This window comes from Cryptomeria japonica, chromosome 1, assembly GCF_030272615.1.
Source record: "Cryptomeria japonica chromosome 1, Sugi_1.0, whole genome shotgun sequence".
NCBI classification, from domain to species: Eukaryota; Viridiplantae; Streptophyta; class Pinopsida; order Cupressales; family Cupressaceae; genus Cryptomeria; species Cryptomeria japonica.
In genome coordinates, this window is record NC_081405.1 from 629,406,942 (window position 1) to 629,421,954 (window position 15,013).

The following is a 15,013-nucleotide window of genomic DNA, read 5'->3' on the forward strand; positions in this document are numbered from 1 at the left end:
TTTAGGGTTTATGCTATCGACCTGTCTGTTGTCTTATAAGGTCGATGTTGTGATTCTTTCAGAGGTTGTTGGCAAAAGTTGTGTGTGTGTATATAAGAGAAGAGATACGTGATTCTTGCCAAACCAGAGGAGAGAAGTTATATCTGCAGAGTGTAAGTGCAGAAGGTGAAGAGGAGCTTAAGCGGATCTGCATTGGCATTGAGTGCTATTATCAGGTCATTGATATGCATGTTGATCTTTAACCACTTCAACAGTTGTGAAATCCCCTAATAGGGTATCCTTAACCGGCTTGTTGAAAATCCTTTAACAGGGTAACTCGAAGCTACTGAGTCATTGATATCCTTTAGCTATTGAGTTCTTGAAATCCTCTAACAAGGTACCCTTAACAGGGTTTAACCCTTAACCGGGTATTGTAGCCATCCCTTAATTGGGTGATCCCTAACAGGATCGGTTCCTAACAGAACCTATTGTATCTGTCTTTAACCGGACAAGGCTCCTAATAAAGCGGACTTCCAAAGAGTTCAAAAACAAGCTTGTGGGTATTCATCCCCACCGTAGTTTTTCCCAGTTGGGTTTCCACGTGAAAAATATGTGTGTCATGTGTGATGCTTTCTTCATGTGATGTTATGATTGTTTTCTAATTAAGTGGTGATGCATGTTGATCTTGCTGTAATATGTACATCTTTGATGGTAGATTGCATGTTCATGCATTAGGGTGAAATGGGAATGAAGAGTTAGATTATATGAGAAGATAAGTGTCAACCGGTCTTTGCTTGTCTCAGTCACACTGGGTTTTGTTGGTTGAACTCTGTTGAAGGATCGGTGTTGTTGTTTGTCTATCAATGCATAAGTGTTAGTTGACAAACCGGTTTAAGGTTGTGTTTTTGCCTGTACTGATTCACCCCCCCCTCTTAGTACCGGTTTGGTACTATTTGTTCATCATTAAGTTATCAATTGGTATCAGAGCATCCTCCAAGTCCTCTGCGTTGTAAGCTTAACCGCTTGAGGGAAAGATCCTGTTGTAATGATGAAGAGGGATCTAAAGTTTAACAAATAAAATTTTAGTATATGGAAAGACAGAATGAAGATATACATCAGAAGCATGGGTGCTCAACACTGGAGCTATGTTGAGAATCCCTATGTTGCCCCTACCAGTACTCTCATCGATGATCAAAAGAGAGAGATACAGGAGAATGGGTAAGTCATGGAAACCCTAATTAGTAGTTTATCTGATATTGAGTTCATTGATGTCCAAGATAAGGTAAATCCCAAAGAGGTATGGGATGCTCTTGAAAATATCTATGGAGGTGATGAGCATGCAAAACAAGCTAAGGAAGAAAGCCTTAGAGGAAAGTTTGAAGACATGCGAATGGTTGAAGGTGAAACCATTCAACAGTATGGTATTAGAATCAAAACTATTGTCGGAGATATCAAGAGTGCAGGTGGTAAAATGGAAGATTCCACTGTGGCAAGCAAAGTCCTGAGATCGCTATTGCCAGTCTATGCAATAAGAGTTGTTGCTATTCAGGAGTTGAGATCAATAGACAAGACTAAGGTATCCCTGGATTCCATCATTGCAAAGTTGACAACATATGAGCTAAATAGTTTTGATGGCAATGTTCAAAAGACTGAATCAACTTTTAGAGCTTCTGTTGTACCATCCAGAAAAGGAAAAGAAGCAAGGACTAGTGGTGAACCAAGATAGAGTAGAGTAATGGATGATGAGGAGTTTCTGATGGAATTTGAAGCTCTTCTTGCCAGGAAATTTCCAAAAGGAACCAGTAAATACAGAGGTAAGCTCCCTTTGAAATGTTTTTCTTGTAACCGGATAGGACATATTGCTATGAACTGTCCTAATAGTGACAACAAGGATAAACCGGAAAGATTCAAGAAATTCAAAGGAGGAAACCGGAGAAACTTTTTTGTTGTAGTTGATGAAGGTGTCACAGATGAGGAATCCGAAGATGAAGAGAATGAAGACATTGTGTTTGTTGCTGTAAAGGAAGATGTGTCAGAAAAGAAGGCTCGTGTCTCTCGCTTTGATAATTCCAATGAGTGGATCATTGATAGTGGCTATTCTCACCATATGACTGGTGACCGGAGCAATTTTCTATCCTTGGAAGCAGGGAAAACTTTAAGAAACCCCCCCCTTGGACAAGGTGTAAAAACCTGGCGAAAGTTGTATAATTCCCGAGGAAAATTTTAATTTTATGAGCGAATTTTTGCAGTTTACAGAGAAAAATAATAATCTCCATTGGTGAATTAGCCGTGATCGCTCAAAGTTTGTGAAAAAATCCTGGGCAAATTGTAATGTTTTTAAAACCCCAAAAAATTTTGCATGGGCGAATTGTAATGTTTTTAAAACCAGAAAAATATTTGCATTGGCAATATTGGTGATTTCAACCTATTTTCAAACCATAAAAATAAAAATATTGGCGATTTCAAGCTATTTTCAAACCATAAAAATAAAAATATTGGCGATTTCAAGATATTAACTTTAAGTCATTAAAACATGTGGCACGCAGTCGTCATCTCTCTGCCTGGAAGACTACCCATTAGGGCATCTCGCGACCTAGCAACAAGCCCTTACGACTCTCTCTATCTCCAACTCGCAAGCTGAAAATGCTAAGCCTTCGTAACCTCGAGATCTAGCGACTGAGGGAAACTGAACTGCCACTCGCCAATTCTCGACCACAAAATGTTAAGTCCTCGTAATCGCAGCGACTTGGAGATAGTGGTAACTTTAACCCTTGTCGCGTACTCGCCAACATAAAACTGTTTATCTCTTAACCGCTAGCAATTCACTCGCAAGCTCGCGGCTTGATCAGGTCTTCAGACATTTAACTTTGTGAGCTAGCAATAACCATTAAACCTAACCACAAACTGTCTAGTCGCTAGCTCGTGACCTAAAAATGCTAACATTAAACAAACATGAGAGCTAGCGACAAATGTATGAAATGAGTTACTCGCTAACTCTCACGGCTATAATGTATGATATCAGACCAACTCGAGACCTCGTGACCAAAGCAATTTCACTAACAATCTATATTGTTTTATTTGCTAAGCTCGGTAACATAAAATGCTAACACCCAAAAAGCCTGAGACCTCGCGATGTAAACCCAAACCAACTTGTCGCCAGCTCGCGGCTTGATCACATCTTCAGACATTTTACCTCGCAAGCTAGCGATAACCATAAAACTTAACCACAAACTATCTGATTGCTAGCTTGCGGCTTGATCACATCCTTAGAAATTTTACCTCGCGAGCTAGCGATAACCATAAGGCTTGGATGTTGACTCGTTCCTGAGGGACTAGTTTGAAGGTTTCTCTTGAGTCGAGGTTGATTAGACAAGCAAGGACGACAGTTTTAGAGGCATAAAAGGATTTGATAGCTTCTGAGTTAGAGATGGGAGATCACGGATTTCTTTGAGAAATAAGAGCTCAGGTTGCTTCTTGTCAGGGATTTTGAAGCAGAATTTGTCCAATCAAGGAGGAATAAAATCAGAACAAAATCGTTCACAATAGATGAGCCTTAGTAGGATACAGTGGATTTGATAGGCATGATGATGACTTCTAGAGTCTACAGTCATGTTGGAAACCACTAAAATGATAATTTTTCACGTGAATGCAGAATGAGCATCACCAAATGAAGTGTGAAAATGTTATAAATATAATGGAGTGGTGACTTAAATGGTAGAAGAGAAAATAAAGCTTTTTCATTTTCTGAGAGTGGTTTTTTTCCTTAGAAAGGAAGATGATGTTTGAGCAGGATCATGCATGGAGTTGTACTTGTTGTGTGCTCTGTGATACCGGATGGGTATTTTTTTGTTTTCTTCTGTGTGAGTTTGTTTATTGTCAGAGGGGTTGTGAAAGTGAGAAGGATTGCCAGAGGGGGTGTGAAAGCCTTTTCTTGTCAAGAAGGGCCAAGCATGGCACATCCTCTGCTTCTACTCTTCCATAGGATGGCAAGGGGTTTGAAGAAGGAGCCCGCAGAGGAATGAAAGAAGGATTTGTTTGGATGGGGAGTGGTAGCCAGTCATCTTTGTGACGACATGGAAGCTACAACTCCTCCCCAACAGATTACATTTACCCTAAAGCTCCTGTTTCCACTTTCCCTGATCGTGGGCATGAAGGTTCAATTTCCTCTTTCCATTGTCTCTATTCCTGGGCATGAAGGTTTCCTCCTCTATTTGGAAATGATCTGTTGGACAGAACGCAACATCTCACATTCCATCCGAAGGCATCAGGTTGATAATGGCATGGCTCAAGCAGTTTTGCAAGTTGTATAGTCATTGGGGTTCCTTTTCTAGTTCTAGTAGTGATTCTTCATTCTAGACTCTAGGTGAAGGGAGCAAGTTGTATACTGTATAGTCATTTATATAGAAAATGAAAAGCATTTAGTGTCAAGCTTTGTGTAGGTTCTTGAAGGAGTTATATATAAATTATTAAATTTATTGTGTATGATTGTATCTCTTTCAAATGATCAGAATCATGAGATTTAACTTTTTTCATTTGTTGCATTGTTATGGTGTATGTAATTTTTCATTTAAATTTTTTGTTAGTCTAGAATCATAATACATATTAAGGATTCACCTCATTGTAATTGGTGGGCGGATTATAGACAATCATAGAACACCTCCATATATATTACATAAACATCCATAGCATATAAAATCATAAGACTCAAGAGTATTAAGAATGAAAGTATTACTATTAAACACCAAAATAGATAGGAATACATTATACAACATAATTAGTAAAACATCAAGACAACAGACCGGTGCCTTATCCTAGGGCATAAACACTAGAGTCACTTTAAACTTACAATTCAAGACAACCTGATAATAAACTTCAATAATGAATAATGCCATTACATACATAACCCAGATTCATATGTAAACTAAAAAACCCTTGACCATTCAATTCACAGTGAAAACATAAATTCAACACAAAGACAATTATGTGAAGATCTCAAACTGCAAATGATATTGATATTATATTCATAATGATATCAGAAAGTAAATTCACAATGTGATTCAAGTTTTCAACTATGCACTTATCAAATTCTTGAACAGTTGAGCTATTATAAATTTATAACTATATAAGAGTTTTCAAGTTCAACATCAATAAAAGTGGCCAACTGGCCATCCCTCTCTACCGATCAAAAATAAAAAGATTACTGTGAGTAATCTTGGGTAGCAACCTCAACCTGAGATTTCTTCTTTGGCTTTAGCATGGCTTGCCACCTATCCACCTCTTTGTCTGTTGGCCAACTAAATGCCTTTACCTCTTCCAACTTTGCAACTGAATCTGTCCATCTGGCATTTGTAACTACCCTGAACTCAACAATAAATTTTGTATGGTCAACCTCAACCTTGAATAGTGAATCAAGCATACCGTTAAAGAAATCAGCATCAACCTGTTCATTTACATGCTTGATTATTTCTTCTTGCTCTAGAATCAAATCAAATTCACTGGTCTAATCAGAAACTAATTTCAACTGTCCATTACTACCATAAATTGAAGGCACCAATTTACTATAACCTTCCCCAAATGTCTGCAATTTTTCATTTATAAGCACATCCTTCCTTGTGAAAAATGCATAAGCTGCATTCATTACCTCCACCATGTCTTTGGTGTCACTGATCTTGGGAGGGAACTCATCACTATACATCATTGCAATAACTAGCTTATCCATTAATCTGCTTCTTCCTGACCAAACATTAAACAAAGGTCCAAGAAAAGCAACAGCCTCTGAGGATGTTTTACTTGCCTCTGTCAAAGAAATGTGCAAATCATGCACTACCATCAATTTTCCTTTCAATACATTAATCCTGTGTTTCAGAATTCCTGACACAACAGAGATAGCCTTGACATTTTGTTCCTTTCCAAGCTTTTCAATTTTCCCTATGTATTTCTCCATTTTTGTTGTCACATCAGCTAGTATTTCTTGTACTTGTTCTGTAATCTGTATTGGAGGGGGCTCATTTGCAATTTTTTCATTCAAATCCACTAACTCTTCCTCCAGAGCGCCCTTCTTCATCAGTGTCTCTTCATATTTTTTATTCAATGTAATCAATTGGGTATATGTTTCTGTGTATCTTCTTGACAAATCCTCTATTTTTGATAAATTCATGAAAGAAGCTTGAGTCAAAAAAGAGGCAATCTTCGTGCCAGTTGTGTTTTGCAAGTTCTAGATCATTCTGTCAACTTTCTTTTCTACTTGGATGTTTAGAAGGTGGGGCTTTTGAGTGGAAGGGGCCAAAGACCAAGCAGCAAGTATCTTTGACTTAGGATTAAATCCTGATCCTCTTATTACATCTCCAATTTCAAATTCAGTTTTGAACATTGGGTCCTCTTGCTTCCTAATCTAATCAATAATAAAAGTAGACTGGATATCCCAGTCAGGCATCATAATCATACCAGTACTCTTAATCAATTGTCTTTCCTGTTCCACAGATATTTGCTCCTTGTCAGGATCATATTGCTACTGTGCCTCAATGATCTCCTGTTTCTTTTCTTCATTTGCTTCCTCTATGATCAGATTTTGTCTTAATTGTTTTTGTTTCAATCTTGACAAAAAACTTTTAAATTCATCTGACTTATTAAAGTCATCATCTTTCATGAATTCATTTGACAACATCACACGCTCATCAAAGCCTTGAGCAAGGGCTTCATTTGTTTCTCCCTGTTCTTCATTCTGCCCTGCTTCTCTGAGATGTGTCCTTATTTGATGAAAGTATTGTCCTTGTTCTGTAACAATTGCTCTAGCAGGGTCTCTCCTCACAATTATACCGACCTCACTGGTTTTTTGTTTCTTTGCAGCTAGGGTAGATTGAACTTCATCCCCACTCTCTACATCATCAACAGACACACTAAGTAGCCTCTTGCCATGTGAAGAATGTACATCTTGGGGGTCTTTCTCCTGAGCAGCCACTTCAGAATCTGGAATTGGAGGCATTTGTTCCATCAGAGTTTCATATAAACTCAACATTTTGTTAATCCTCTCCAAGTATGGGCTATCAGGGCAAAAACTTGAGAAACTAGGGTCAGCAGCCTTCAATTCTGCTTCAACTCTCATCAAATTTTTCCATTTTCTTCTCCTTTCTTGTACTTCATCTTTTCTCAGCAAATTTCTAACCACATCTTCATCATCCAATGGTTCATGGTCCTTTATTGCAGCCCAAGGTGTCATTTTTGGCATTGCAATTTTAATAAATTGTTCTAGATCACAAAATCTAGACACAACATTAACCAACCTATACTGTTTAAGGAAATTGTGTACTTGATCAAAGCAACTCCTACCAATGGTAAAATCAGATGCAACCCAAATCCTAGGAAGAAAAGAACCCTTCCTGTGTTTATCAAGGTATCCTTTTTCAACTAGGGTCAATTGCCAGATAAACTCCATAAAAGCAATCCTAATTGGAACAAACTTTGGTAAAATATGGGGAGGCTGAGGACACCCATAGACTCTGATCACAGAAAAGTTATCAAAAAAATAAAAGTCCCCCCAGTTATGTGAAATAGACCAGTTTGGAACAAACTGGTAAGGTCTCAAAACTCTCCTAACATCAATTGACAATCATTCCCTAATTATTCCTAGCATTTCCATAATTGGCGAAAACAATCCAATTTTCAAAGAAAAGGAAAGAAGAATGGGGAGAACTACTGTCCCAAACATGGGTCCATCTTTGTATTGGCATTAAGACACCGAGTTCTTCTTTGAAAAGCTCCAATTCTTTATCTAAGAACTCAACATTATAGAACAAGATTAAATGCATCAGCAATGAATAATGCTTGAATGTAGGGTTGGGTGCACCACTCTGAATTTCAACTAGAGCATTATGAATGTGTTCAACCACATAGCCCACATAATCGTAATCTTTGTTAACATCTGGGTGTTGAATGTCCATGGCCATCATCAGTAATTCAGCTGACACTGTTGAATCTCTATCAAAACCCAACACTCTACATAATCCATAGATTGTACAATGCATATAATGGTGGAAAGGTGTGATGTCAAATGGTGGTTCGATACTCTTTGGAATTATAATCGGCTTCCTATCCACCCTAGGCATGTATCTGGGGATTGCATGCTTCTTGATAACACCTTTATATTTGTCATAATCCTTTGCAATCCGCTCCAAATCTATATCTGTACATGCAGAACCAGTAATCTAGAAAGCTTCAACAAAGCTAGCTCTGTTAATTGAAACTAGGGCAGACCGGTTCTTTCTTCTGATTACCCTAGATACTGGGCAATAGCATTTGGCCAACTCTTTGATCAAATCCACATCAACATACACATCTGGCACAATTAACTTTGCCATATTTAAATCCCAAGGGTTTGACATTGGGACACCCTTAACCCTATTATTCTAGAAATACTTAAATAGAGCATAACCAGTCATATTAGGCGTGGTAGGGTTTCTGCATTGGCTAAATAAATCTCTCCATGCCAAATGATTTGTATTCAAAGCAACGGAAGTCCCTGGCATCAAATCTACAAATTCTTCTTTGTATTTCTTAACCATCATTTCCTCAATGGCACTGGCCTTGGAACCTCCAGGTTCTCCTACTCCACTTGTCGTGGCCTTGGGCTTGGGCTTGGGCTTGGAACCTCCGGTACCACTCATCGCCTGGCTCATTTTAGCTGCAGGAGAAAAACTTAACCAATTTTCTGAAATTTTCTCACACCCAACACTCTGAATTCTCCAACGTTGTTGCAGAGCTCAATTCACTGGATTACCTTGAAGATAGAATGCATTAATGAAATTATACAAAACCTCGGCTTGATCATGCAATTTATGGTATTTACTATTTGGGCGTCGTCACTTCTCTCAAGTCTCAACTCTCAAGTCTCATTAATTGCCACACTTGCATGAACTAGCTAGTAGCTACAGTCTGTGGCATTAATTCAAACTTCAAACTGAAGTACTTGAGCGAAATTTGAATTCATGCCCTTATATTTGATTGGTGATTGGCATTCAAAACTTTTATAGAACCTGGCAAACAAGTCCACGTGTTAGCAAGTTAGCGACAATGCTGCCAAATCCACTTAATCGCAAGCTCGCAACCCCTTTTACGAATCCTCAAAGAATCTCGCGAGTGAGTGACAACCGTTGATCTAACAAAACAACTTATTTCAGCGCAAGCTCGCAACTAGAAACTTCACTTGACTTAAACCCTTGCGATCCCGCGACAAGAAGACACTTAACCGCCATCGCATGCTCGCAACACTTTTTGACTTAAGACTTACAAACCCGTGAGCATGCAATGACCACAAAATCAGACCAAAACTTACCTATCGCCAGATCGCAAGTGCAACTTAAAATGCTAAACAACTTCAAAACCTACGAGCAAGTGACTTAACCCCATCACATGATTGCAAATTAAAATGACCTAACCGCGAACACCTTGCGACCTTGCGATAACATAAAATCACATCTAGTCGCAACCTTGCAACATAAAATGGTATTTGGGAATGGGCGCCGTCATTAATGTAATTGTACAAATGTCAAAATCTCGGCTAGATCATGCAAGCCGTCACTTCTCTCAAGTCTCATTAATTGCCACACTTGCATGAACTAGCTACTGTGGCATTTGATTGCGATTGCCATTCAAAACTTTTACAAAACTCGACAAACAAGTCCACGTGTCAATCCCCATCTTTAATCGCACACTCTCAACCGGTTATAACAATTAGGAAAGGAACCGGCGAGTTAGCGACAATGCTACCAAATCCTCTTAATTGCAAGCTCGCAACCCCTTTTATGAATCCTCAAAGAATCTCACGAGTGAGCGAGAGCCGTTGATCTTCATCAAGCCCTTCAGTCGCAACCTCGCAACATTATTTGTAATATTCTTTCTTTACCTACAAGCTGGCGACCACTGCAAATCTAAAAAAATAACTTATTTCATCGCAAGCTCACAACTCAAAACTTAACTTGACTTAAACCCTTGCGATCCCATGACAACAAGGCACTTAACCGCCATCTCATGCTCACAACACTTTTTGACTTAAGACTTACAAACCGGCGAGCATGCGATGACCACAAAATTAGACCAAAACTTACCTGTCGCCAGATCGCAACTTAAAATGCTAAACAACTTCAAAACCTATGAGCAAGCGACGAAACCAACTAAGCTGCGATACCAACTGCATCACATGATCACAAATTAAAATGACTTAACCATGAACACCTCGCAACCGTGCGACAACATAAAATCACACCCAGTCGCAAACTCGCGACCAAAGCGATTTCATTAACAATCTCCACCTCGCTAACATAAAATGCTAACGCTCAAAAAACAAGAGACCTCGCGATTTAAACCAAAACCAACAGGTCCAACACTTGCTAACTCACCACTTAAATTGTTAAACATGAAATTCATTTGCGAGTTAGATATGAAACATTAAACATGTTTGACCAACCGGTTTGACCACACTTGACGATGACATGGACAAATAAATAGAGGACAACTCAGATTTTCAACACACGACAACTTTGGTTTACTAGCCAACTAAGACAAAAAAAAAAAACACAAAACCCTAATCGCCATGAACATCATTTTAAGCATTTACTATAGAACAGTAGAAAGGTTCTAGCAGTAACGGTTATGCAGTATGAATAATTTTATGGATCTTGTGACACAAATTGTTGTATTTCATGTTCAACATAATGTGGAACCAAATACCAATTTACTAATAATTCAATTGTTTAGTAATAATTCAAATTCACAATTTAAAATATGAAATAAGTATCTGTTCTACTTCTGATTGACAAATTCAAGGAATACAATATCAAAAATCATCAATGACAACTATAGTATTGCAATTTTGCAAATTGAAATTGTAATATGACTCAAGAACTATAGTATAATTATAAATACCTATAAACTGACTGCTAATTCACTTCAGTGACTCAGTCCAACTGTCCAAGGCTTCTATATCCCAAATGGACTCAAGATCCGGAAACTGACTAGTACTAACAGGTTCATCTTCATTCTGAGTCGGGTATTCAAAAATGTCTTCATCTTCATGCTGACTCTGAGTCTGCGATCCATCATATTCATTTGTCTCAGCACTAGCACTAGCAGTAACACCACCAGCTGTTAAAGTGTTGCACACCCCTCGTCTTTCACGCATGGAATTCCAGATTGCCAGTGCCCTATCATATGGAAAATCTCTAACATTATACTGGGTTACAAACAACCTCAAGCAAGTTTCCAAATTCTTGTCTAATTTGTTTCTAATCTTTGATTTCAAAAGCCCTAATGTACTGAAAACTCTCTCATCTTCCACCGACCCCAATATCATTGTTTGACATAAATCAGCAAGTTTCAAATATTCTAGTATTGCAATATGCAATGCTTCACTTTGATCTATCCTTTTCCAAAGCCTTGTGATTGATCCAGGTTCAAATGGATTCTCCAAGTTAACCAACTGTTGTTTCATAACCAATGCAAATTGTTTGCATTGTTTTCTAAGATGATCTGAATTTAAAATTCCTTCTATTGGTTGTCCATTGCAATATGCATCTTTTGAAAATGTCAATATCAATTCCTCTAGTTTTTTATGATACATCTTTGCGTCATTTGGATTATCTCCAATTGAATGCCAAAATTGAGGATACACACAACCCATGGCTTCAAGTATTTCTTCTCGAGGGAATCTTTCATGAATCTCAGTTAAAAGTTCATATGCAATAGACTTCAAATTATCACTAACAGATTTAACAATCCTGTCAAAATCTTCCTTTTTAACTGGTAGTGCTCTACCTCACTTGGCCATCTTAGATTGGTGCATTGGTATCTGAAATCCTTTTACAAAGACACATAGCTCATTTTTGGTATTGAAATGTAAAAAAAATTCAGCATGATTCAAATCTGTAATTATCTGCCACCTAAAAAAATTTGGGCTTCGCCCTGTTAGATCTGAATATAGACCATCCAGGCTCAAGCATGTCATTTTACATAGAGTGTTATACTCATTGATATACATAGTTCTGTCTTGGGCTTTCTTAACAAGTTTGTTCATTGAATCCAACATGGGGAGAAGACTAGCTAAAGTTAACAAAGTCTCTATATCACTTAACTTATGTAAGAGATCAGGAGCTTTGTCTACTGTGAGGCGTTGCTCATACATTAGACCGATCAAGGATTGATATTCTGTTAGAACTCATTCCACTGGTCCATGCAAGGAGATCCATCTGGTCTCAACATCCCTAAGAAGCTTGTTTCCTCCTATTACTCCCTCAGCAAAAATCTAAAATTTTGCAAAATGTTTAGGACTTCGGCAGAAGTATGAGTGGATCTCGTGGACCAGATCTTCAACTTTTGACACTGTAGGGAAATTGCTTACAATTCTATATGCTAAATTCATTCGATGGGCCATGCAGTGAATGCCAACCATGTATGGTGCAATACTAGTTTGTAATCTTGCGCAAAGACCGGTCCTTTGACCTTGCATTACTGCAGCTCCATCAACTCCAACACACACCAACTTCTTGGCAATTATCAAGTCATCCATACCAGCAATTTCATTCAAAGCTTTCTTAACTTCCAAATATAAATTTTCTGCTGTTGAATTGCCCCTCATTTTACGAACACAAAGTAGATGAGCTCGGAAGACGTGTTCTTTTATAGTATACACATGCATACAAACCCAAGCAGTGTTATCTACCACAATAACTTCATCTATGGATAATGAAATGAAATTTGACTCTTTTACACTCTCTTGTAAATTTTGCTTTTCCACCTCAGCGAGACAGTTTGCCATTTCCCATCTAGCATTTACTGACCAATGTGACATAGGATAGTGAGGAACATTCAAAAAAGATAATAAATTACTAAATTCTGGGAAATCTTTCATAGGACACCCTCTCGACATAATATGAAAAATAACACTCATCTAAATAGTCTTTGCCAGGTTTGCATCTTTCGCTGCATGTTCAAGCCCAGCCTTGATTGTATTTCCAAATCCACTATTACCAATCACTATTGTTTTGTGGTTATGCTCTTCATATTCTGTGCCATACTTAACATGAAGATATTCTTCCTTTGATTTCCATCTTACTACTCGTTTTTCCTTTCCGTCTATGATCTGTTTTTCATAAACCTTACCAATATGCTTTTCTATGGTGTCAAGCTTTAGCTGCATCTTCTTCTCTCTTTTTGTTTTCCAGCTACAAATCTTACACCTGCATTCTGTTGGTTGTTCATCATTGTTTGGGACTGGTTCAATGAATGGGTACTTTTCTACCCAATCAATCTTAAAACTCCTTGTCATCTCCCACTCTCGCCCCAGTTTTACTTTCCTTTTTCTTTTCTTCCTACCAACATCATCTTTAGTACTAGCATTTGCATCCAAGTGAATTACCTCATTGTGTGTATCCTTTACAACATCTTCTGTCGTGTCGGTATTGCCATCCTCATTTGATGCATTTAACTCAATGACAATCCCACCTTGTGGTGGTGGTGAGCTATTGTGAATGGCTTCTGCAACTACATATGTTGATGGACCAGAAACTTTGCCAATTCCAAAGAAAGACTTTATGGTAGTATCTTTAAGTTTAAGTTTTGGGTGTTTTGATGGCCTCTCAATCCCTTCAGTTTCACTGCCCTAAGGAGTCTTACCCTTTTCTGACATCTCAATCCCTTCACCACCCTGAGGAGTCTCAGTCTCACCCTTGTGTGACATCTCAATCCCTTCACCACCCTGAGGAGTCTCACCCATGTCTGACTATGACATCTTGAGTCTTGACCTCTCACTACGAATTAAAAGTTAAAACTAATACTATCAAGTATGAAGAAATGATTACTCACCTTTATGCCTTCTCAATTCTCTGAATCAGGAATCAGGAATGCCTAGGCCTATGTTGCAGGATTGTAACTCTGGCCCTCTGCCCTACAATGTGAATGAACTTCGACTTTCCAACTCAATTTGCGGAATGCAAATCAAGACCCGAGAGCTCCCAATTTACTAATTAGACACGAACAAATTGTAAGAAAGAGTGTAAGAAAGAGTGTACTTATAGCAATCCATTTGCATTTTTGGCGAATTGTGCGGGGCTCGGGCGTCGCAATTGCCAATAAACATTTAATTTAATTGCATTTTTGGCGAATTACACGGGCGTGCAATGAAAATTTAATTTAAGCGGGGTGAAATGGGTCCTCGAATGCTTATAATGTTTTAATTGATATTGGCGAATTTGGCCGACACGTGCAATGAACATTTAATTTACCATTGGCAAATTAGGCCTTGGGTATGTGGTCGTTTTACTATTGCTGGCGAATAATGAAGGTGATCTAATACCCGTGTCTGAGTAATTTCATGCGAATATTACGGGCATGCACGTCGGCGATGTGTGGTCAATGGCGAAGCCAGATTCTACAGTGCACCGTTAACCCCAAAATTCTGGGCAATTTGACCATGATTTTGCCCTAGACAATTCGCATGAAATTCGCCAATTGGCGAAGAATCGCCAGTAAAAAACTCTCTGCTTGGAAGAGTATGATGGTGGTGTGGTTCGCTTTGGAAATGATGCACCATGCATGGTCAAAGGCAGAGGGTCCATCTCTCTAAATGGAAAGAGTAGTGCTGATAATATATTTTGGGTTGATGGTCTCAGACACAACCTTCTGAGTGTTGCCCAGCTGGATGACAGTGGTCTCACTCTGGAATTCAAGAATGGAGTGTGCAGAATCAAAGGAAAGAATGGTGAAATTGTGGCTGCCGGTATGTAGACCAAAGGTAACCTATTTTAGCTGAATGCAAATATAAGTACATGTCTTATGGCTAAATTTGATGATAGATGGATATGGCATAGGAGACTTTGCCATGTAAACCTTGATAACATTGTGGAGGCTAGTAAGATCAAGGCAATTAGAGGGTCGTCGATGCTAAGCAAACTGGATAATACCTTGTGCAGAGAGTGTCAATTGGGGAAAATATCTTCCTCAACCTTTAAAGGTAAATATTTCACTGCTGACAACTTGCTTGATCTTG